At 54.6% G+C, this 25,978-nt stretch overlaps 1 long non-coding RNA gene across 1 annotated transcript; it reads right to left on the bottom strand.

The window, feature by feature from the left end:
- Window positions 1-21,254: 21,254 nt before the first annotated feature.
- On the bottom strand, window positions 21,255-25,081 carry LOC119955861. Its single transcript, XR_005458546.1, has 3 exons — window positions 24,941-25,081; window positions 23,569-23,679; window positions 21,255-21,597 (listed from the first exon to the last, which is right to left on the bottom strand). It is a non-coding gene; the product is annotated as an uncharacterized LOC119955861 (long non-coding RNA).
- Window positions 25,082-25,978: the final 897 nt, after the last annotated feature.

Raw genomic sequence — 25,978 nt, 5'->3', positions numbered from 1 at the left:
GCAATCGGGGTGGATTTTCTCTCCCTGGGATCTTGCTGGGGGCTAATTGGCTGCTGCGGTTTCCACCTTGCAACAGGGAATGTGATCTTTGAAATAATAATTCTGGGCTGGACGCGAGGGGCTGAAGAACATGGTGGGGGCTGAGGGACATGGGGGGGCTGAGGGACATGGGAGGGGGCTGAGGGACATGGGGGGGCTGGGGGACATGGGGGGGCTGAGGGACATGGGGGGGCTGAGTGACATGGGGGGGCTGAGGGACATGGGGGGGCTGAGGGACATGGGGGGGCTGAGTGACATGGGGGGGCTGAGGGACATGGGGGGGCTGAGGGACATGGGGGGGCTGAGGGACATGGGGGGGGGCTGAGGGACATGGGGGGGCTGAGGGACATGGGGGGGCTGAGGGACATGGGGGGGCTGAGGGACATGGGGGGGCTGGGGGACATGGGGGGCTGAGGGACATGGGGGGGCTGAGGGACATGGGGGGGCTGAGGGACATGGGGGGGGGCTGAGGGACATGGGGGGGCTGAGGGACATGGGGGGGCTGAGGGACATGGGGGGGCTGAGGGACATGGGGGGGCTGAGGGACATGGGGGGGGCTGAGGGACATGGGGGGGCTGAGGGACATGGGGGGGCTGAGGGACATGGAGGGGGCTGAGGGACATGGGGGGGGGTGCTGAGGGACATGGGGGGGCTGGGGGACCTGGCGGGGCTGAGGGACATAGTGGGGCTGAGGGACATGGCCGGGGGCTGAGAGACATGGCGGGGGGGGGGCGCTGAGGGACATGGCCGGATGCTGAGGGACATGGCGGGGGCTGAGGGACATGGTGGGGCTGAGGGACATGGTGGGGCTGAGGGACATGGGGGGGCTGAGGGACATGGTGGGGCTGAGGGACATGGGGGGGCTGAGGGACATGGGGGGGCTGAGGGACATGGGGGGCTGAGGGACATGGGGGGGCTGAGGGACATGGTGAGGCTGAGGGACATGGGGGGGCTGAGGGACATGGGGGGTGAGGGACATGGGGGGCTGAGGGACGTGGGGGGGCTGAGGGACATGGGGGGGGCTGAGGGACATGGGGGGTGAGGGACATGGGGGGCTGAGGGACATGGGGGGCTGGGGGACATGGGGGGTCTGAGGGACATGGCGGGGAGCTGAGGGACATGGGGGGGCTGAGGGACATGGGGGGGTGAGGGACATGGGAGGGGAATTTGGCCTCCCTCCGACTCTGAGCAACTCGCAGACGGTAATCGCACTCACACTGAAACCACAAGCCACTCGGCAAGTCGTCATTCGTAGCTCCCTCAGGGCAAGTGACCAATCAGACAACAAAAGAGAAGCTGCAGAACTTGGCTCTAAATTGCAAAAGCAGTGCTGGAAGTTAATCCAATTAAACCGGCGAGGTTTGGCATACCGTCCCCTGTAGTCTCTGCACACCCCACCGTGTGTGCACACACAATCACACCAAACTGTCCAGAACCAGGCCATTCTGCCCCTCTGCTCCCTGCCGGTGTTACTGTCCCCCGACACCAGCCTCCTCCCACACCCCCTACCTCATCTCCTCCCCCACCCATCCCTCCTCTCCTCTTCATTTCTTTCTCATGTGTTTATCTGACTTCCCCCCTCTCCTCTCTTAAACACAGCGACATGATTCACCTCCACCATCCCCTGTGTGAGCGAGTCCCACATTCTTCCCGCTCCCCATGGGAGCGAGTCCCACATTCTCTCCACTCCCCACGGGAGCGAGTCCCACATTCTTCCCACTCCCCGTGGGAGTGAGTCCCACATTCTCCCCACTCCCCGTGGGAGCGAGTCCCACATTCTCCCCACTCCCCGTGGGAGCGAGTCCCACATTCTCCCCACTCCCCGTGGGAGCGAGTCCCACATTCTCCCCACTCCCCGTGGGAGCGAGTCCCACATTCTCCCCACTCCCCGTGGGAGCTAGCCACATTCTCCCCACTCCCCGTGGGAGCGAGTCCCACATACTCCCCATTCCCTGTGGGAGCGAGTTCCACATTCACCCTACTCCCCGTGGGAGCGAGTCCCACATTCTCCCCACTCCCTGTGGGAGCGAGTCCCACATTCTCCCCACTCCCCGTGGGAGCGATTTCCGCATTCTCCCCACTCCCCGTGGGAGCGAGCTCCATATTCTCCCCACTCCCTGTGGGAGCGAGTCCCACATTCTCCCCACTCCCTGTGGGAACGAGTCCCACATTCTCCCCACTCCCCATGGGAGCGAGTCCCACATTCCCCCCACTCCCCGTGGGAGCGAGCTCCATATTCTCCCAACTCCCCGTGGGAGCGATTCCCACATTCTCCCCACTCCCTGTGGGAACGAGTCCCACATTCTCCCCACTCCCCATGGGAGCCAGTCCCACATTCTCCCCACTCCCCGTGGGAGCGAGTTCCACATTCTCCCCACTCCCCGTGGGAGCGAGTCCCACATTCTCCCCACTCCTCGTGGGAGCGAGTCCCACATTCTCCCCACTCCCCGTGGGAGCCAGTCCCACATTCTCCCCACTCCCCGCGGGAGCGAGTCCCACATTCTCCCCATTCCCCGTGGGAGCGAGTTCAGCATTCTCCCTGATGTGTTGGGTATGCTGGGTCTGTGAGGACTGGGTTTACCATGGCAGTGAGAGAGACCGGCTTCCAACACTTGTAGAAATGCAACTCTATTTTATTGAACTATGAACTGTTAAACATACTTTAACTGTGGGTTGACACTATGCTGAGTTGACTGGAGACCTGAGGCTAACCTGACCAGACTATCTTACTCCCACATGGTGGATGTTCTAGTTGTTGCTCACAGACTCTGACTGTCTCAGAGGCTGCATCCCGAGAGAGCGGGAAAACTAGTGCCCCCTGGCTTTATCGTGGCCGTGTCATAGATTATCATAGAATTTACAGTGCAGAAGGAGGCCATTCGGCCCATCGAGTCTGCACCAGCTCTTGGAAAGAGCACCCTACCCAAGGTCAACACCTCCACCCTATCCCCATAACCCAGTAACCCCACCCAACACTAAGGGCGATTTTGGACACTAAGGGCAATTTATCATGGCCAATCCACCTAACCTGCACATCTTTGGACTGTGGGAGGAAACCGGAGCACCCGGAGGAAACCCACGCACACACGGGGAGGATGTGCAGACTCCGCACAGACAGTGACACAAGCCGGAACCCTGGAGCTGTGAAGCGATTGTGCTATCCACAATGCTACCGTGCTGCCCCAAGGCCCCCAGACTGGGGGAGAATTCAGAATGTCCAAATTACCTAACAGCACGTCTTTTGGGACTTGTGGGAGGAAACCGGAGCACCCGGAGGAAACCCATGCAGACACGTGGAGAAAGTGAAGAGGTCACAGAGATAGGGAGGGTTGTAGGGGCTGGAGGATGTTACAGAGATAGAGAGGGCTGTAGGGGCTGGAGGGTGTTACAGAGATAGGGAGGGTTGTAGGGGCTGGAGGAGGTTACAGAGATAGGGAGGGTTGTAGGGGCTGGAGGAGGTTACAGAGATAGGGAGGGTTGTAGGGGATGGAGGAGGTTACAGGGATAGGGAGGGTTGTAGGGGCTGGAGGAGGTTACAGAGATAGGAAGGGGTGTAGGGGTTGGAGGAGGTTACAGAGATAGGGAGGGTTGTAGGGACTGGAGGAGGTTACAGAGATAGGAAGGGGTGTAGGGGTTGGAGGAGGTTACAGAGATAGGGAGGGTTGTAGGGACTGGAGGAGGTTACAGAGATAGGGAGGGTTGTAGGGGCTGGAGGAGGTTACAGAGATAGGGAGGGTTGTAGGGGCTGGAGGAGGTTACAGAGATAGGAAGGGGTGTAGGGGTTGGAGGAGGTTACAGAGATAGGAAGGGGTGTAGGGGTTGGAGGAGGTTACAGAGATAGGGAGGGTTGTAGGGACTGGAGGAGGTTACAGAGATAGGGAGGGTTGTAGGGGCTGGAGGAGGTTACAGAGATAGGGAGGGTTATAGGGGCTGGAGGTGGTAGCACAACAATATAACAATCTTTATTGTCACAAGTAGGCTTACTTTAACACTGCAATGAAGTTACTGTGAAAATCCCTGAGTCACCACATTCCGGCGCCTGTTCGGTACACTGAGGGAGAATTCAGAATGTCCAAATTACCTAACAGCACGTCTTTCGGGACTTGTGGGAGGAAACCGGAGCACCCAGAGGAAGCCCATGCAGACACGGGGAGACCGTGCAGAGGTCCCAGAGATAGGGAGGATTGTAGGGTCTGGAGGATGTTACAGAGATAGGGAGGGCTGTAGGGGCTGGAGGAGTAATGGAGATAGGGAGGGTTGTAGGGGCTGGAGGAGTAATGGAGATAGGGAGGGTTGTAGGGGCTGGAGGAGTAATGGAGATAGGGAGGGTTGTAGGGGCTGGAGGATGTTACAGAGATAGCGAGGGCTGTAGGGGCTGGAGGAGTAATGGAGATAGGGAGGAGTGTAGAGGATGATACGTTGCAATAAGACCACCTCTCGTGCTTCTAAACTCCGATGGGTGCAGGACCCGGACCTGTTCAACCCTTTCCTCATCAAACACACCCCCTCCTTCATCCCGGGAACCGGTCCCGTTAATATTTCTGAATGGCCTCCGATGCTGGTACTTCCCTCAGTGTAGCCCAAAGATCTTGAGGGTTAAACTAATATTGATGTGTTCGGACATCATTTTTAAAAAATAAACATTTTATTGAGGTATTTTTGGTATCGTAACAACAACAAAATAAACAATATACATGAAACCATAAACATTGTGCAAAAGCCATTTACCTCTCGTACAGGTCCCACCCTGATTGACCCCCTACTCTAATCTAAACTATTCCCCCTCCACCACCCCCCGTCTGCTGCTGATTAATTTCCAGTGAAGAACTCGACGAACGGTTGCCACCTCCGGGCGAACCCTAACAGTGACCCTCTCAGGGCGAACTTGATTGTCTCCAAACAGAGAAAGCTAGCCATGTCTGACAGCCAGGCCTCCGACTTCGGGGGCTTTGAGTCCCTCCAAGCTAATAGTATCTGTCTCCGGGCTACCAGGGAAGCAAAGGCCAGAATGTCTGCCTCTTTCTCCTCCTGGATTCCCGGGTCTTCCAACGCCCCGAAAATCGCCACCTCTGGACTCGGCGCCACCCTTGTTTTTAACACCGTGGACATGACATCTGCAAACCCCTGCCAAACTCCCCTAAGCTTTGGACATGCCCAGAACATGTGGACATGGTTCGCTGGTCCTCCCGCACATTTTCTACACTTGTCCTCCACCACAAAGAATCTGCTCATCCGGGCCACTGTCATGTGAGCCCAGTGAACAACCTTAAATTGTATCAGACTGAGCCTGGCACATGTTGCAGACATGTTGACTCTACTCAGCGTGTCCGCCCCTACACCATCCTCTATCTCTCCTCCCAGCTCCTCCTCCCACTTGAGCTTCAGCTCCTCGGTCTGCGTCTCCTCAGACCCCATAAGCTCCTTATAAATGTGCGAGACGCTCCCTTCTCCCTACCCACCCTCTGTAACCACCCTGTCTGGAATCCCCCTTAGCAGTAGCAGCGGGAAGGTTGACACCTGTTTACGAAGGAAGTCCCGCACCTGCAGATACCTGAATTCGTTTCCCCTCGCCAACTCAAACTTTTGTGTTCGGACATCATTAACGCTGCGATGAGATGTAGGCAGCTATCGATCGACATCTTTCGACATGCTTATTGTAGCGAGGCCAGCTGCCAGCTATATGTCCCCGGGGCCTTATCTGCAGTGGTTACAGCACTAACATAATTGGGTATCTCATCCCCGAGGACAGGGCCTCAGCTACGCCACAACCCCCATTGAACAAGTGCAGGAGCATGTCTCTCTCTCTCTGTGTGCAGCCATCTCTCGTGGGTCCACATTAAAGTGGGGGGGGGGGGGGGGGGAGGTGTGCTTGACCCTGCCGAGCTGCAGCTGTAGAATGTGGAGACGGTGGTGGGGAAAGGGGGTCGTAGATTGAACACCCGTACCCCCCCCCCCCCCTCCCCCGCCCTTCCACCTTCTGGGTTAGGTAGGGGCAGGAATAGAACAATTCTACAGGTTTCTCGCTGACCACCCTCGACGGACCGAATGGCCGACCCTGAGGTCAGAAGGCCCCCTGTTCTTGATCATTGAACCGCAGCTCCAACAACAACTGGCATCGCTATAGAGCCTAGAACACAGTGCAGCTCCCACAAGAAAAGAGCTCCCTCACACTCACTCAGTAACCCCTCTCCCCAGCACCCTGTGTTACTGACTGTATCTGTACTCATCTTAATCCAGCTCCCTCACACTGTCACTCAGTAACCCCTCTCCCCCAGCACCCTGTGTTACTGACTGTGTCTCTACTGATGTTAATCCATCTCCCTCACACTGTCACTCAGTAACCCCTCTCCCCCAGAATCCTGTGTTACTGATTGTATCTGTACTGATGTTAATCCAGCTCCCTCACACTGTCACTCAGTAACCCCTCTCCCCCAGTTCCCTGTGTTACTGACTGTATCTGTACTGATGTTAATCCAGCTCCCTCACACTGTCACTCAGTAACCCCTCTCCCCCAGCACCCTGTGTTACTGACTGTATCTGTACTGATGTTAATCCAGCTCCCTCACACTGTCACTCAGTAACCCCTCTCCCCAGCACCCTGTGTTACTGACTGTATCTCCATTGATGTTAATCCAGCTCCCTCATACTGTCACTCAGTAACCTCTCCCCCCAGCACCCTGTGTTACTGACTGTATCTGTACTGATGTTAATCCAGCTCCCTCACACTGTCACTCAGTAACCCCTCTCCCCAGCACCCTGTGTTACTGACTGTATCTCTACTGATGTTAATCCAGCTCCCTCACACTGTCACTCAGTAACCCGTCTCCCCCAGCATCCTGTGTTACTGACTGTATCTCTACTGATGTTAATCCAGCTCCCTCACACTGTCACTCAGTAACCCCTCTCCCCAGCACCCTGTGTTACTGACTGTATTTCTATTGATGTTAATCCAGCTCCCTCATACTGTCACTCAGTAACCTCTCCCCCCAGCACCCTGTGTTACTGACTGTATCTCTTCTGATGTTAATCCACCTCCCTCACACTGTCACTCAGTAACCCCTCTCCCCAGCACCCTGTGTTACTGACTGTATCTCTACTGATGTTAATCCAGCTCCCTTACACTGTCACTCAGTAACCCCTCTCCCCCAGCACCCTGTGTTACTGACTGTATCTGTACTGGTGTTAATCCAGCTCCCTCAGACTGTCACTCAGTAACCCCTCTCCCCCCAGCACCTTGTGTTACTGTCTGTATCTGTACTGATGTTAATCCAGCTCCCTCACACTGTCACTCAGTAACCCCTCTCCCCCAGTTCCCTGTGTTACTGACTGTATCTGTACTGATGTTAATCCAGCTCCCTCACACTGTCACTCAGTAACCCCTCTCCCCCAGCACCCTGTGTTACTGTCTGTATCTGTACTGATGTTAATCCAGCTCCCTCACACTGTCACTCAGTAACCCCTCTCCCCAGCACCCTGTGTTACTGACTGTATATCTTCTGATGTTAATCCAGCTCCCTCACACTGTCACTCAGTAACCCCTCTCACCCAGCACCCTGTGTCACTGACTGATATTCATCCACATTATAAATTCAGGCCCTTCATCGTGAGACATATGAGCTATCTTGAAAGATAATTGTCTCATAAAGGCCAAAATGTAGATCAGGAATGAGTCCAGAACTTTCTTGAGGGGACACGGGGAGTTAATCAGTGTTTCGGCCCCACCTTCCATCAGCAGAGCACTTCCAGCGTTTTACGCTAACCTCTTTAAGCTCGCCGCTCTCACTCCCATCAGCTCCCCACTCCGAACTGTCTGAATGATGGTGCCCTCCTTGACCAGCAAGCGGATATCTTCCCTGGGACCTGTTGTAAAATAAACTGCGCTGAATCGTGTTTGCTCATCCCGTGTTTGCCCACACGTATTGTGTGACTTCATCCTTAAAGGCGGCCGTTTACAGTTGCCTGGTCTCGCTCTCTCTCTCTCTCTATCTTCCTTGAAAACCAACTTGACGGGATGTTTTGCGAAGAGATCGTTGAGGAAGTAACAAGCGGCGTGGATAACGGGGAACCTGTGGATGTGGTGCATGTGGACCTCCAGAAGGATTTGACGCGGCACCTCATCGAAGGTTATGTGGTGATGGTCCTTTTAAGGGCAGCACAGCAGAGTAAGGGTCACCTGGTCTGGATGACCAGCTGGGACTCAGGGTGGGGAATCACCCCCCCCCTCTCCCCCCCCCCTACCATGCCCCCACAAAGGGGAGGAGTTCTGGTGTGAAGGCATTTTGGAATTGTCTGCCAACATGGAGCTCCTTTGCTAATTTTCAACTAAAATCCCGGACGAACCCCCAATTTCTTTTTTTTTTTAAATCATTTTTATTGAGAAATTTTGATTTTATACAACATTGACGCACCTTAGTAAAATACCGAAAATAACAATAATATTAACAATCATATACATTCGCCCCATCCCCATGAACAACCCAGCATTTTAACAACAACGCATATTAACACACTATACAGTTACAGAATAAACACTACAATAATGCACCCCCCCCCCCCCCCCCCGGGTTGCTGCTGCTATTGACCCAGTTACCTATCTCTGAGCCAGGAAGTCCAAAAAAGGCTGCCATCGTTTATAGAACCCTTGTATTGATCCTCTCAGGGCAAATTTGACCTTTTCCAATTTTATAAATCCCGCCATGTCACTGATCCAGGTCTCCACACTTGGGGGCCTTGCATCCTTCCATTGTAACAGAATCCTTCGACGGGCTACTAGGGACGCAAAGGCCAGGACACCGGCCTCTTTCGCCTCCTGCACTCCCGGCTCTACCGCAACTCCAAAAATCGCGAGTCCCCACCCTGGTTTGACCCTGGATCCAACCACCCTCGACACCGTCTCCGCCACCCCCTTCCAGAATTCTTCCAGTGCTGGGCATGCCCAGAACATATGGGCGTGGTTCGCAGGACTCCCCGAACATCTGGTGCACCTGTCCTCACCCCCGAAGAACCTACTCATCCTAGTCCCCGAACCCCCAATTTCATTACTATCTCGGACCAGATCCCAACAATGGCTAGGATATTGGACAGAAACACCAATATTTTATTTAAATTTTGCAAGACTGTGTGGAAAGACTACCTCGCTCCAGGAGTGATTTCAAGCACAATAGGGATATGGAATACTAAAACAAGCTTTATTGCTAACACAGCATTAATATATCTTTATCATCACACCTGAAAAACAGCGACCAAAAACCCTTAACTGCTAGTTTAATTCCCACTCAAACAATAGATCCATCTCCGCTTTCAATCCACTTTTAAATACAGTTAGCAGACACAGGCAAACCTGCTTAAGAGATGTTCTTTGAGACTGTTTTAAGAGATAGACCTGAAGCCTGTCAGAACTAAGCAGAAACTGTATTTCTTCAGAACCTGATTCTCAGCTTGTTAAAGTTTGCCTTCCAGCCACAAAACTAATTGAACTGACTGGAAAGGGACCTTCTGATCTGTCTACGGACAGATCTTTAACTGAACTGTATTGGGAGCAGCTGCTTGTCTTCTGCTCACATCCCAATCTAAAACCAAACTTATTTTCTGTAAAATGCCGGGTATTCTAGCTCCTCCCATTAACCACATCATCTTACTAACTGCACACAATCTATCTAATTAAATACTTCACAGGGAACCCTTCTGAGCACAAACAAAAATCCATTAGCCCAGACTTCCGGTGGCGGCTATGGAGTGAGCGGTCACACACTCAAAGGCGTTGGTTTTGGTCCATTCAATTTCTTCAGGTTGGCAGCTGTAGCTTCTGGAGTTCCCGAGGGGTCAGTGCTGGGGCCTCCACCACTCAACTATCTAAATCGATGACTTGGATGAAGGGACTGAAGGTACGGCAGCTAAATGTACTGATGGCGCAAATATAGGTCGGAGCTTAAGTGGCGAGGAGGACATAAGGCGTCTGCAAAGGGAGATAGATGGGCAGCATGGTAGCACAAGTGGGTAGCTCTGTGGTTTCACAACTCCAGGATCCCCAGTTCGATTCCCCGCTGGGTCACCGTCTGTGCAGAGTTTGCACGTTCTCCCCATGTCTGCATGGGTTTCCTCCGGCTGCGCCGGTTTCCTCCCACAGTCCAAAGATGTGCAGGTTAGGTGGATTGGCCATGATAAATTGCCCCTTAGTGACCAAAAAAGGTGAGGAGGGGTTATTGGGTTATGGGGATAGGGTGGAAGTGAGGGATTAAGCGGGTCGGTGCAGACTTGATGGGCCAAATGGCCTCCTTCTGCACTGTATGTTCTATGTCTATGTCCAGATCGTTCAAGTGAGTGGGCAAACCATTTGGCAGGTGGCGTACAGCGTGGGAAACGCGTGGTTGTCCACTTTGACAGGGGGAATAACAGGGTAGGGTGGTCCCTTTAATAGGGTGGCAATCTCCACGGACCACATGACTGGCTCAGGGCCACGGTCATGTGAGAATCCTGGTCAATGGGAAGTTTGTGCCAGGTCTTGGGAGCAGAACCCCAGGAAGTGTGGACCAGGGAGCTAAAAGGTTAAGACTGGTTATATTGCATTGTGTGCCTGTTATCTAATCGCCTTTGCCTTTCATCAATAAACCCCTTTGTTAAGTGCTGGAAGTCTCCAGTGCATGCCAAGAGCACCACAAATAGAAAAGCAGCATATTATTTGATTAGGGAGAGAGTGCGGTACAGAGGGATCTGGGAGTCCTGGCGTATGAATCACAATAGGTCACCATGTTGGTACAGAGAGTGTTTAGGAAGGTAAATTAGTGCAGCACGATGGCACAGTGGTTAGCACTGCTGCCTCACGGCGCCGAGTTCCCAGGTTCGAACCCGGCTCTGGGTCATTTTGTGTGGAGTTTGCACATTCTCCCCGTGTTTGCGTGGGTTTCACCCCCACAAAAAAAACAGTGAACATCTTAGCAACCATCAAGTCATATACAGCCCCCAAAGAATATAACACTAAGTAATGATTAAGCTGTCCTTTTAACATCCATTCAACTTAAAAAAAAACCTTCAAAACAGAAAGACATCAGGCTTAACTTCTCTACTGAGAACATTTATAATTCTGAATTCATCAAATGATCAAGAGATAGTCTTTTCATGGCAGAGAGATCAACAGTACAGCTGCTCTGTCTGGCTTCAGCTCCAACACTGAAAATGAAACTAAAACACACTCTGCAGCAAACAGCCTAAAATGAAAGTAAAAAGCTGACAGACAGCCCAGCTCCACCCCTTGTCTGACATCACTTCAGTAATAAACGCCCATTTCTTAAAGGTACTCTCACATGACACTTGCCCCTTAATTGGAAAAAATGAATTGGTACTCTAAATTCATATTAAAGAAAGGAAGGCAAATGGAGTGTTGTTCTTTATTGCAAGGGGGTGGGGGGTATGGACCATATTTGGGAAGTCTCGCTCCAAATGTATAGGCCGTTGGCGTTTCTGCACCTGGAGTACTGCGCACAGTTTTGGCCTCCTTATTCTACGAAAGGACGGGATATACGCACATCAGAGGCCATTCGGAGAAGGTTCACGGAGCCGATTCCCGGATGAAGGGGGTGTGTCTGATGAGGAAAGGGTTGAGCAGGTCGGGGTCCAATACCCATTGGAGTTTAGAAGAGCGAGGGGTGATCTTATTCAATCATTGGCAAGCCGGGTGCCGGCGATAAAGATATCTTGCCTTGGATTTTATTCCACTGTTTATCGGTCTTTTTGCCGAAGGTGTTTTATATGGGGGTGGAACAGTTGATTTTGTTGTTGTCTGGGTGGGTAGGTGGTGAGGGTTCAGAGGCCAGTGCTTCAGAGTGGGCGACGGGAGGGCAGGGGGGGGTCTGGCTCTTCCAAATCTATTGTATTATTATTCGGCGGTGAAGGTGCGGGGCTGGGATAGGGAGCCAGAGGCAATGTGGGTGAGGATGGAGGCAGGCTCTTGTCGGGGGTTGAGGTGAGCGGCCGCTGGCAACGGCGTCGCTCCCATTTGCCCCAGGGAAATACCCAGGGAGTCCAGGGGGTGGTGGCCACGCTGAAGATATGGAGGCGATTTTGGCAGCATTTTAAATTAGGGGAAGGGGTCGAAGTTGATGCCCGTCGGAGAGAATGGTGTGTTTGAGCCGGAGAGGGTGGATACGAGGTTTCAGGGTGGGAGGAGCGGGGGGGGTGATGGAAATTAAGGACCTATTTTTGGAAGAGAGGTTTGCAAGTTTGGAGAGTTGGTGGAGGAGTTTGGTATTCCGCGCCTCAATCCCAAAGGCCTTTACGTGTATGCAGGTGCGGGATTTTGCCGAGTTTTCCGGTGACAGCCTCGCCCCTCGCCGATTTATGGTTGGATTCTGGAGGAGGAAATGGCGTCGCTGGAGGGGGTTATAGCCAAGTGGGAGGAGGAGTTTGGAGGAGGGGTTGTGTTGTGAGGTGTTGCGAAGGGTGAACGCCTCAAGCTCGTGTGGGAGACTGGGGTTAATGCAGGTAAAGGTGGGGCACAGGGTACACCTGACAACATTGAAGAAGAGATTTGAGAGGGTGGAGGGTACTTGCGAACGATGTGGGAGGAGCCTAGCCAATGTTCTGGTCCTGCCTGAAGTTGGATAAATTTTAGGAGTTGTTTCTCAGCACCGTATTGGCGATCCTGCATGTGGATTTGGAGCCCAGACCCTTGGGGGCCATATCTGTCGGAGCCACAATGCTAGGGACTGGCTTCCCTTCTGGCCTCGGGGGACTGTCTGTGCGGACTCTGCACGTTCTCCCCGTGTCTGGGTGGGTTTCCTCCCACAGTCCAAAGGTGTGACGGTCAGGTGGGGTTGCGGGGATAGGGGAGGGGAGTGGGCCTGGGTAGCACGCTCTTTCAGAGGGTCGGCGCTGCCTTGATGGGCCGAATGGCCTCCATCTGGACTGTAGGGATTCTATGGTAGTTTAACTGTGGTCGGGCTTTGATAATGCTTTGTTCAACCGCCAAACTGCAGGGCGACATCAGTGCTTGTAATGAGAATCTGAACTGGAACATTGTCACATATAATCTTCATATTTGTGGTTGGGCTCGGAATAGGGTTCAGCTACTGCAAAGCAAACTCAACTTGATCCACGAATGCCGATCGACGCAACATGTTTTCCTTCAAGGAAGCAGAATGGGAATCCCAAAATAAAAAAGGGAAGGTCTTTTTATTCAACGCGTTATTTATAAAACCCGCAACGGGGAAAGTTTTTGCCGAATGCTGGCCATTTCTCCGGCGCCTCGAGGTCAACGCAGCACTTCCCCTTCTGAGTCCACCGCTGTAAATGCCAGAAGTGAGGCAGCCAATCTGCGCACAGCATGATCCCACGATGGGAGCAGGAATCGATTGCAGTCCCACCCGATCCAACACAGGCTGCTCCCTCATCCGAGCAAGGCGCAAGGTTCTGAACTGACTGCAGGTCTCTCACCTGAAACCCACCCGTTATTTAAAACCGCATGAAGGATCTGGGTCGAACAATCGGACCAGGCTTCAGGAAGTGACATTACTGCGATCACTGCTGATCACACCCTCTTCAGTAACTGATGTTAAACGTCAAACCACACACGCGCAGGCCAAAACATTGAATCGGATTTATTTCCAAATAATTGATACATATGGAAGTAACACTGCTCAAGGTGTAGCAATTTGAGACCACGTCCAAGACTTTCTGGGCAGTTTCGTAAAATAAAACATGGTAGAATTATTCAGTAACTACGAGATATTTGAGAATGTTCATTACAGACAGTGTAGAGGGAGCTTTACTGTGTATTTAACCCCGTGCTGTACCTGCCCTGGGAGTGTTTGATGGGGACAGTGTAGAGGGAGCTTTACTCTGTATCTAACCCCGTGCTGCACCTGCCCTGGGAGTGTTTGATGGGAACAGTGTAGAGGGAGCTTTACTCTGTATCTAACCCTGTGCTGTACCTATCCTGGGAGTGTTTGATGGGAACAGTGTAGAGGGAGCTTTACTCTGTATCTAACCCCATGCTGTACCTGTCCTGGGAGTGTTTGATGGGAACAGTGTAGAGGGAGTTTTACTCTGTATCTAACCCCGTGCTGTATCTGTCCTGGGAGTGTTTGATGGGAACAGTGTAGAGGGAGTTTTACTCAGCACTGAGCTCCAAGTCTACGTACGCAAAGTCTAACTCGAAAAGAAACATAAGCTGTGAATCGATTTTCATTTAATGGAGAAAAATGTGCCGGAGATACGGATATGGAGAGGGGTCTGGAAAAAATCAGTTGACCTGGATCTCCCATCTTGCTTGATAAATATACTCTGGGGATCTTTTTGTCCTTCCGACCTTGCACAGCTCTCGAGCCTTTGTGAAGGATCGTTACTGAGTTCAGGGGTCACAGGCAGCATTGATGCTTCGACCCGTGGTTTAGTGCAGAGTTGCAGCTGGTCCTCGATATGTTACAGGCGTGTTTTCCCTGTCACGACAAGCAGAGGGGCTCACTTAACAGCAGCACTCGCAGCTCTGCTGGGTGCCAAGTCAGGGCTCAGCGGGTGCAGCCTCCCCAACACGGGAGAGTCACATCTCTCCTGCTCCCCACCTATTCCACCACCACACCGAGCGAAATAACACTGCCCTCCCAAATCTCCCCAACTGCCTCCTGTAAGGCCATCTTCTCTCACCTATCACTGGTTTTGAAATAGGCAGAGCATTTGCAGATGGGAGGGTGAAGGTGGGCGGGCGGTTGGGTGGGAGTGGCAGGGGTGCAAGCTGGAGGGACCATTCAGTCCATCTGACGGCAGCGTCCCCGCCCCTGTACACACTGAGGCTCTCAATCTGTTAACCCAGCCACCTGCTCCATCCTGCGAGGTTGTCATGTGAGAGTACCTTTAAGAAATGGGTGTTTATAAATGGGTGCGTATATAAATATCTGTAGTGAGAGTACCTTTAAGAAATGGGTGTTTACTACTGCAGTGATGTCAGAGAGTGGGTGGAGCGGGGCTGTCTGTCAGCCTTTTACTTTCGTTTTAGGTGGTTTGCTGCAGGGTGTGTTTTGTTTCGTTTTCAGAGCTGGATAGCTGCAGTCACAGCCAGAAGGTGTATTTGAGTCTCTCTCTGTAATCTAAAAACTGAAAATCGACCCTTTGGTGATTTAAAACTAATAACTGCTCTCAGTAGTGACTTTAACCTGATGTGCTTCTGTTTAAAGTTTTTTTTAAAAGTCTTCTGGATGTTAAAAGGACAGTTTATGGATTACTTAGTGTTGTAGACTTTGGGGGTTGTATTTGAATTAATGGTTGCTAAGATGTTCACTGTTTGTTTTAAAAAAGGTTAACTGGAGTTCATAGAATAAACATTGTTTTGTTTTAAAAAAAACTTTTTACATGTCTGCTGGACCACGCCTGTAGAGTGGGCCGTGTGCTCCCCATACCACAATCTATTCAAAGTTGTGCATCAGGTGAACTCCATGATACATTTTGTGGTTCCCTAAACCCTGGCCCATAACAGAGACAAATTGTATTATGGGTATTTGCTGCAGCAAGGGTTAAAAATCTTGTGTGTTTGACTGCTGGAGTCATGTTTTTAAAGAATCCTCAGTTGAAAGGGTTTGGGAGGCAGAGGTACAATTAAGGCATCATAAAAGCTTGGGCTAATGGAGTTTTGTTTGGATTAAGGGGGGGGGGGTTCCCTGTGGAGTTAATTAGATACATTGTGTTTAGCTTGCTAAGATGATGTAATTACTGGAAGGAACCAGGCATTTGTCAATAAAGCAATTTTAGTTGAGTTTTAGGTTGGGATGTGAGCAGAAGTTAAGCATTTGTTCAGTTAAACATATGTCTGTCGACAGATTTGGTTTCTTTCCAAACAGTCCAGAATTGTGTGGCTGGAAGGGGAACTGAAACTAGTTGAGAAGCAGCTTCTGAAGACGTACAACCAGAGTTTCTGCATGGTCCTGGCAGGATTCAGCTCTTTTCTGTAAAACAGTCTCATAAAGAAAATCTCCGTAAAGCAAGTATGCCTCAGTCTGCTCACTGTATTTAAAAGTGGATTGAGAGCCGAGATGGTTTTGTTGTTTGAGTGGGAATAAAGCTAGCAGTTAAGGGTTATTGTGTCACTGTATTGATTTGCATTGTTTAAGGGGTAATTGTGAGCTATTTTTCTTCTGTGATGTTAAAAGGTATTTAATGCTGCTGTGATGAATGTGGAAACTTCTGATGTATTCTATTACAGGTATATGGTGCAGTAAGGGTTAAAAGTCTGGATTAGAGTGTGTTTGACTGCTGCTGTCATGTTTTAAGGAATTCTGCTTTGAAAGTTTGGGAACCAGGAGAGCAATTGAAGCACCATAAAAAGCTTGGGGAAATGGAATTTTGTTTTAAGGGGATTCCCTGTGGAGTTAATTAGATTTCAGCTTGGTACAGTGATGTTGCAGGGTGGAGCTAAGGCGTCAGGCATTTTGCAGTTTTCGTCCTGATCTGAATGAAGCTGTGTCCAGAGCTGAATCAGTTTTGCTCTTACTGCATCCCAGTTAAAAGAGATGAACAGTAGTGAAAGCAGTGCAGACTTTGCTGAGACTAACAGGGAGCTGAAACCATCTGGGAAACAGCTTCTGAAGAGATACAGCCAGAGTTTCTGCATGGGTCTGACAGGAGTCAGATCTTGTCTTTAAAGCTGTGTCAAAGGATCTCTCGTCCTCAAAGAACATCTCTGTGAAGCAGGTAGCCCTCAGTGGTATTTAATAATGGATTGAGAGCGGAGATGGGTTTATTTTTACTGTTTAAGTGATATCATAGATTCCGTACAGCACAGAGAGGCCATTCATCCCATCGAGTTTGCACTGAAACTCCAAAAGAGCACCTTACCTAGGCTCACTCCCCCGCCTTATTCCCATAATCCCAACTAACCATTGGACATTCAGCCTGAAGGGGACAGCAGAGCGTCCTTGCGGATAGCAATCGGGCGCTGGCTGCCGGGGGTCAGGTGGGTTTTCCGTTCCCTCACCGGGATGTGACAAGGTCCCGTTTATTTTCTCCCCCTACTCCCTGCAAGGCCCCGTTTCCGCTACCTGACGAAGGTTGCACTCGCCGTTCCGCAAGATCGTCAGTTCCGGGATTCGGAACCCGCCTACTGACGACGAAGGAAGTCCAGGAGTCGCGCGTCGGGGGCAATTTGGGAACGGATTGGGGGATCCTAGTAGGACATGATCCTGCAGCTTCTGCCTTCTAGGTGGCGGAGGCCAGGGCTTTGTCCCCTGTCAGAAGCATCATTTCGTTGTTCTGCCCCTCGAGTGAATTACCGGGGGGGGGGGGGGGGTATAGGTTTAAGGTGCGAGGGGCAAAGTTTAGAGGAGATGTACGAGTAACGTTTTTTTTTTACATATAGGGTAGTAGTGGGTGCCTGGAAGCCATTGCCCGAAGTGGTAGAAGCAGATTCGATAGTGACGTTTAAGGGGCGTCTTGACAAATGCATGAATCGGATACGAATAGAGAGATACGGACCCCGGAAGTGTAGAAGGTTAGATGGGCAGTATTGGAGGGCTGAAGGGCCTGTTCCTGTGCTGTACTGTCTTTAGAAACTGCTCCGCGGTGGATTCTGGCTGACCTGATTGTGGGGAGGGCTTCGGCCCTGCAAACAGACGGTGGTGGAGGAACGTTTGATGGTTGATGGAGGTTCCTCTGCACAAGACAGACTCTTCCTCGGATGTGCACACCAGCATGAGTCAGCCTTTGTTGACGGGGGGGGGGGGAATGCTCGGGAAGTCTTGCTCCAATGGTACATTGGCGTTTCCGCACCTGGAGTACTGTGCACCGTTTTGGCTTCCTTACCCTTACTGAAGGAGGGGATATCCTCACGTGGAGGCCATTCGGAGACGGTTCCCGGAGCCGATTCCCGGGATGAAGGGGGTGTGTCCGATGAGGAAAGGGTTGAACAGGTCGGGGTCCTGTACCCATCGGAGTTTAGAAGAACGAGAGCTGATCATATTGAACCATGTCAGATTGTGAGGTGGGGGGGGGGGGGGGGGGGGGGGGGCTGACAGGGTGGATGCTGAGAGGGGAGATCTAGAACTGCGGGGGGGGGGGGTCACAGTTTGAGAATAAAGGGGTCTCCCATTGAAGACGGAGATGAGGAGGAATTTATTTAGAGCGGGTGGGGCTGGGGGGGGGGGGGGGGGGGCTTCCCACCACCCCCCACCCCAGACGGCAGTGGGGGCTGTAACACGTTAGATATATTCAAGACCGAAGATTTCTGATCGATGAGGGGGTGGAGGGTTATGGGGGGAGGGGGGGGAGAGACAGACAGGAAAGTGAAGCTGAGGCCCCGATTGGATCAGACACGAGTTTATCGAATGGGGGAAAACAGGACGAGAGGGGCTGAATGGCCCCTCAAAGCGTCTTTCATAGATGATCCGGCCCCACGGTGTGCTCAGGGTCAGTTCTGTGCTCCGGGCCTCACTGGAGACGGGAATTTATGGGATCTGCTCCCTGCAGGAGAGGGGTTTGGGACACGTGGGGGGGGGGGGGGGAGGGGGGTTCCGGTCAGGGATGGGCAGCACAGGGCCAAGAACCGTCCACAAAATCAGAATCAGAGCGTGCCAGGTGTTGGCTGCTCAAAAACATTCGGGCCCAGTTCCAGCCCCGACATGGGAGTCGCAAGAGATTCGCCAGCCCATTCGTCCCGATAGCAGGCTCGGCAGTGAAGCACTAGGCCCGAACGACGAAACAAGGGCTGCCGCGATTCTGTGCTTGACGCGAGTTGCCTCGTGGCTCCTCGCCCGCCACGCCCAGCGGAAGCTGTACGAGCTGACCGTCACATAACATTGGCGGCTGTTTTGGCGGAGTGTGAGGGTGGGGTGGAGGCCAGGGGGGCCATGGATCCAGGCTGTTGCCATAGGAAATGGTGGACAGTTCGTCCAGCCGGGCCTTTGCTCCCCCGTCCCGTTCACCCGGCGTCCACCACAGATTGGCAGGAACGGTAACCGAGTGGCTCCGCTCCCCAGACGATCACGGAGATCACAGCCGCAGACGGGCAGCTGACCGTACAGGACGTCGGCGCATCTCACTATCGCCTCACGGAGAGGGAGGAACTTCTGTCCTCGGATGCGAAGGAGATTCCAGTCAGGCTCAAAGGTTTGAGTCTTTCTCTCAGCGGATGCTTTTCAAAATTTTCTATTTTTATTATGGAATCTCTTACACCCACCGGAGAGGACGGCCATCAGCGCTGACCCTCCGACAGTGCAGCGCTCCATCAGCACTGACCCTCCGACAGTGCGGTGCTCCATCAGCACTGACCCTCCGACAGTGCAGCGCTCCCTCAGCACTGACCCTCCGACAGTGCGGCGCTCCCTCAGCACTGACCCTCCGACAGTGCAGCGCTCCATCAGCACTGACCCTCCGACAGTGCAGCGTTCCATCAGCACTGACCCTCCCACAGTGCGGCACTCCCTCAGCACTGACCCTCCGACAGTGCGGCGCTCCCTCAGCACTGACCCTCCCACAGTGCGACGCTCCCTCAGTACTGACCCTCCGACAGTGCGGTGCTCCCTCAGCACTGACCCTCCGACAGTGCGGCGCTCCCTCAGCACTGACCCTCCGACAGTGCGGCGCTCCCTCAGCACTGACCTTCCGACAGTGCGGCGCTCCCTCAGCACTGACCCTCCGACAGTGCAGCCCTCCCTCAGCACTGACCCTCCGACAGTGCGGCGCTCCCTCAGCACTGACCCTCCGACAGTGCGGCGCTCCCTCAGCACTGACCCTCCGACAGTGCGGCGCTCCCTCAGCACCGACCCAGCTGACACACCCGTGCACTCGCTGACACACACCCGTACACTCGTGGCACACACCCGTACACTCGCTGACACACCCGTACTCGCTGATGTGCACTCGCTGACGTACTCTCACTGACACACCCATACACTCACTGATACACCCGTGCATTCGCTGACACACCCTTACATTCACCTGACACACCCGTACACTCACTGACACACCCGTACACTCACTGACACACCCGTACATTCACTGACACACCCGTACACTCACTGACACACCCGTACACTCGCAGACACACCCGTACACTCACTGACACACCCGTACGCTCACTGACACACCCGTACACTCGCAGACACACCCGTACACTCGCAGACACACCCGTACACTCACTGACACACCCGTACACTCGCAGACACACCCGTACACTCACTGACACACCCGTACGCTCACTGACACACCCGTACACTCACTGACACACCCTTACATTCACTGACACACCCGTACACTCACTGACACACCCTTACATTCACTGACACACCCTTACATTCACTGACACACCCGTACACTCACTGACACACCCTTACATTCACTGACACACCCTTACACTCACTGACACACCCATACACTCATTGACACACCCGTACACTCACTGACACACCCTTACATTCACTGACACACCCGTACACTCACTGACACACCCATACACTCATTGACACACCCGTACACTCGCTGACACACCCGCACACTCACTGACACACCCGTACACTCATTGACACACCCGTACACTCACTGACACACCCTTACATTCGCTGACACACCCATTCACTGGCTGACACACCCGTACACTGGCTGACACACCCGTACATTCACTGACACACCCGTACACTCACTGACACACCCGTACACTCACTGACACACCCGTACACTCACTGACACACCCGTGCACTCACTGACACACCCGTATACTCACCGACACACCCGTACACTCATTGACACACCCGTACACTCACTGACACACCCTTACATTCACTGACACACCCGTACACTCACTGACACACCCGTACACTCACTGACACACCCGTACACTCACTGACACACCCGTACACTCACTGACACACCCGTACACTCACTGACACACCCTTACATTCACTGACACACCCGTACACTCACTGACACACCCGTGCACTCGCTGACACACCCGTACACTCGCTGACACACCCGTACACTCGCTGACACACCCGTACGCTCGCTGTCACACCCGTACACTCACTGATGTACTCTCACTGACACACCCGTACACTCGCTGACACACCCGTACGCTGGCTGTCACACCCGTACACTCGCTGACACACCCGTACGCTCGCTGTCACACCCGTACACTCACTGATGTACTCTCACTGACACACCCGTACACTCGCACGTTCCTCACTGCTCCTCGGGATCAAACCAGTTACGGCCGTTGAACAAACATAGAACGGAAAGAAAGACAATGCTGTCCCGTAATCTTTAAGTAAGACAACACCACAAGTGTTTGACGGAACGCGGTTTAGCGGGGGTACAAGGTAGGGCTTTCCCATCCGGACACATTGATCAGTCCTTCGGGAATGAAGCCCAATAAAACTGGCTGGATTAGTCCTGGTTTACAAGTCTCAACCTGCAACAGAGATCTTGGCATCGCGAGGAATCGAGCGGGATGACGTTCCGGAGCGGGCGTGGCGAGACACTTCGATAGGGATGTCACAGAAACACAACGTACAACAACGACGGCATTGCCACATTGAGCGGCCGGCACCAGCCCGTCAGCCTGCTGAGACACTGCCGCCTTTACCGAATCTGAAAGAGAGAGAGAGGGGGGGGGCACGGTTAGAATCACCAAAAGCGGCTGCTTCAATGGAATGAAGAACCCATTCAGGACAAATCTTTGCGGCGCTCCCTCGGCACTGACCCTCCGACAGTGCGGCGCTCCCTCGGCACTGACCCTCCGACAGTGCGGCACTCCCTCAGCACTGACCCTCCGACAGTGTGGCGCTCCCTCAGCACTGACCCTCTGACAGTGCGGCGCTCCCTCAGCACTGACCCTCCGACAGTGCGGCACTCCCTCAGCACTGACCCTCTGACAGTGCGGCGCTCCCTCAGCACTGACCCTCCGACAGTGCGGCACTCCCTCAGCATTGACCCTCCAACAGTGTGGCGCTCCCTCAGTACTGACCCTCCAACAGTGCGGCGCTCCCTCGGCACTGACCCTCCAACAGCGCGGCACTCCCTCAGTACTGACCCTCCAACAGTGCGGCACTCCCTCAGCACTGACCCTCCGACAGTGCGGCGCCCCCTCAGCACTGACACTCCGACAGTGCGACGCTCCCTCAGCACTGACCCTCCGACAGTGCAGCGCTCCCTCAGCACTGACCCTCCAACAGTGCGGCACTCCCTCAGCACTGACCCTCCGACAGTGCGGCGCCCCCTCAGTACTGACCCTCCAACAGTGCAGCGCTCCCTCAGCACTGACCCTCCGACAGTGCGGCGCTCCCTCAGCACTGACCCTCCGATAGTGCGGCGCTCCCTCAGCACTGACCCTCCGACAGTGCGCCGCTCCCTCAGCACTGACCCTCCGATAGTGCGGTACTCCCTCAGCACTGACCCTCCGATAGTGCGGCGCTCCCTCAGCACTGACACTCCGACAGTGCGGCACTCCCTCAGCACTGACCCTCCGACAGTGCGCCGCTCCCTCAGCACTGACCCTCCGATAGTGCGGCGCTCCCTCAGCACTGACCCTACGACAGTGCGGCGCCCCCTCAGCACTGACCCTCCGACAGTGCAGCGCACCCTCAGCACTGACCCTCCGACAGTGCACCACTCCCTCAGCACTGACCCACCGACAGTGCGACGCTCCCTCAGCACTGACCTTCCGACAGTGCAGCACTCCCTCAGTACTGACCCTCCAACAGCGCGGCACTCCCTCAGCACTGACCCTACGACAGTGCGGCGCTGCCTCAGCACTGACCCTCCGACAGTGCGGCACACCCTCAGCACTGACCCTCCGACAGTGCACCACTCCCTCAGCACTAACCCTCCGATAGTGCGGCGCTCCCTCAGCACTGACACTCCGACAGTGCGGCACTCCCTCAGCACTGACCCTCCGACAGTGCGCCGCTCGCTCAGCACTGACCCTCCGACAGTGCTTCACTCCCTCAGTACTGACCCTCCGACAGTGCGGCGCTCCACCAGTACTGACCCTCCGACAGTGCGGGGCTCCCTCAGCACTGACCCTCCGACAGTGCGACGCTCCCTCAGCACTGACCCTCCGACAGTGCGGCGTTCCCTCAGTACTGACCCTCCGACAGTGCGGCGCTCCCTCAGTACTGACCCTCCGACAGTGCGGGGCTCCCTCAGCACTGACCCTCCGACAGTGCGACGCTCCCTCAGCACTGACCCTCCGACAGTGCGGCGCTCCCTCAGCATTGACCCTCCACAGTGCGGCGCTCCCTCAGCACTGACCCTCCGACAGTGCGGCATTCCCTCAGCACTGACTCTCCGACAGTGCAGCGCTCCCTCAGCACTGACTCTCCGACAGTGCGCCGCTCCCTCAGCACTGACCCTCCGACAGTGCAGCGCTCCCTCAGCACTGACCCTCCGACAGTGCGCCGCTCCCTCAGCACTGACCCTCTGACAGTGCGGAGCTCCTTTAGTGCTGGTGCAGGGAGGAGCATTGTGCTTTATTTTAAGGCTTAATTCTCCAGAGTTGGGCACTTGGGTGCACAAACTCTCTCATAGACAATATGATAGACAATTCCGAAGGTTACTCACAGTGTACTTGTCCCATTTTTTCTCCGGGTCGTAGGGCTCCCAGCGACTCGCTGGGAAAATGTGTTTGTTCTTCTCATACCAGCTCCGGAGGACCACCTTTCCAGCGTGTGACTACAAGAGGGATAAATAATCACTTTCAGTAACTTACATTTGAAAAGTGGGGCGGCAAGATGTCACGGTGGTTAGCGCTGCTGCCTCAGGGTCCCAGGTTCAATTCTGGCCTCGGGTGACTGTGTGGAGTCTGCACGTTCTCCCCGTGTCTGCGTGTGTTTCCTCCGGGTGCTCCGGTTTCCTCCCACAGTCCAAAGATGGGCAGGTTAGTTGGATTGACTGTGCTAAATTGCCCCTTTGTGTCCGAATTGCCCCTTAGTTGGGTGACTGGGATACGAGAATAGGGTTGAAGCCTGGGCTTGGGTAAGGTGCTCTTTCCAAGGGCTGGTGCAGACTCGATGGGCCGAATGGACTCTTTTTGCACTGTAAATTCAATGATCTAAGTGGTCTAATTATCGTTTATTAAAAAGTAAAAGCTGTATTTCTACAGTAACAGGTCCTCCCCTTAGTACAGCCCAAGGTCTTTTAGATCCACTGCATTACTCCACAGAATTCCTACAGTGCAAAAGGAGGCCATTCGGCCCATTATGTCCGCACTAGCCCTCTGAACGAGCACTCGACCCAAACACTCACCCTCCTGCATCTCTTTAAAAAAAAAAATGTTTTCAATTAAGGGGCAATTTAGTGTGGCCAATCCACCTACTCTGCACATCTTTGGGTGGTGGGGGGTGAGACCCACGCACACACGGGGAGAATGTGCAAACTCCCTCAGCACTGACCTTCCGACAGTGTAGCGCTCCCTCAGCACTGACCCTCCGACAGTGCGGCGCTCCCTCAGCACTGACCCTCCAACAGTGCAGCACTCCCTCAGTACTGACCCTCCGACAGTGCGGTGCTCCCTCAGCACTGACCCTCCAACAGTGCGGCGCTCTCTCAGCACTGACCCTCCGACAGTGCAGCGCTCCCTCAGCACTGACCCTCCGACAGTGCGGCGCTCCCTCAGCACTGACCCTCCCACAGTGCGCCGCTCCCTCAGCACTGACCCTCCGACAGTGCGGCGCTCCCTCAGCACTGACCCTCCGACAGTGCGGCGCTCCCTCAGCACCGACCCTCTGACAGTGCGGCGCTCCCTCAGCGCTGACCCTCCGACAGTGCGGCGCTCCCTCAGCACCGACCCTCTGACTGCGCGGCTCTCCCTCAGCACCGACCCTCTGACAGTGCGGCGCAGAGCACGTGAGAGAGAGGGGGGCAGAGCGAGAGAGAGGGGTAGGGGCAGGCAGACTGGTGGAGACAGCGCTGCGGCCACTTGGCTTTGCCCTACCTCATCTTTCTCGACCGTCGCATCGCTCAGCAAGCGGACATCATCGTGAACATCAAAGCTGAAAAGCGGTCCTGAGGACAAGAACGGGAGAAAGAAGGATGGGATTTACCAAGAATGTGAGTAACACAACACCTTCGGGCCGCACTGTCCCCCCCCCCCCCCCCCCCCCGGCCCACACTGTCCCCCCCCAGTCCGCACTGTCACCCCCCCAGTCCGCACTGTCACCCCCCCCCCCCCCCCGGCCCTCACTGTCACCCCCCCCCGGCCCTCACTGTCACCCCCCCAGTCCGCACTGTCACCCCCCCCGGCCCACACTGTCCCCCCCCGGCCCACACTGTCACCCCCCCGCCCCTCACTGTCTCCCCCCCCCCCCCCCCCGGCCCTCACTGTCACCCCACCGCCCCACACTGTCCCCCCCCCCGGCCCACACTGTCCCCCCCCCCCCGGCCCACACTGTCACCCCCCCCCGGCCCACACTGTCACCCCCCCCCCGGCCCACACTGTCACCCCCCCCCCGGCCCACACTGTCACCCCCCCCCGGCCCACACTGTCCCCCCCCCCGGCCCACACTGTCCCCCCCCCCCGGCCCACACTGTCCCCCCCCCGGCCCACACTGTCCCCCCTCCCACACTGTCCCCCCCCCCCCCCCCCCCCCCCCCCCCCCGGCCCTCACTGTCCCCCCCGGCCTACACTGTCCCCCCCCCCCCCCCCCCGGCCCTCACTGTCCCCCCCGGCCCACACTGTCCCCCCCCCCCCCGGCCCACACTGTCCCCCCCAATCCGCACTGTCACCCCCCCCAATCCGCACTGTCACCCCCCCCAATCCGCCCTGTGTCCCGCCCCCCCCCCCCCCCACCCACCGAGCCGCACCTCAGCCCCATCACTGACTCTTCCAAACACCCAACTCAGTGTCCAGGACAACATGTGTCCAAAACAGTTATCATTCCCAATGCTGGGCAGCTAGAGGGGAGACAACATGATAGTCAACTAAAGGAAAGAACATACAAAAAGGCAAGAGAGAGATGGAGGGGTGGAGAGA

The sequence above is a fragment of the Scyliorhinus canicula genome, chromosome 21 (assembly GCF_902713615.1).
Source record: "Scyliorhinus canicula chromosome 21, sScyCan1.1, whole genome shotgun sequence".
NCBI classification, from domain to species: Eukaryota; Metazoa; Chordata; class Chondrichthyes; order Carcharhiniformes; family Scyliorhinidae; genus Scyliorhinus; species Scyliorhinus canicula.
This window is presented reverse-complemented; position numbering and strand designations above follow the sequence as displayed.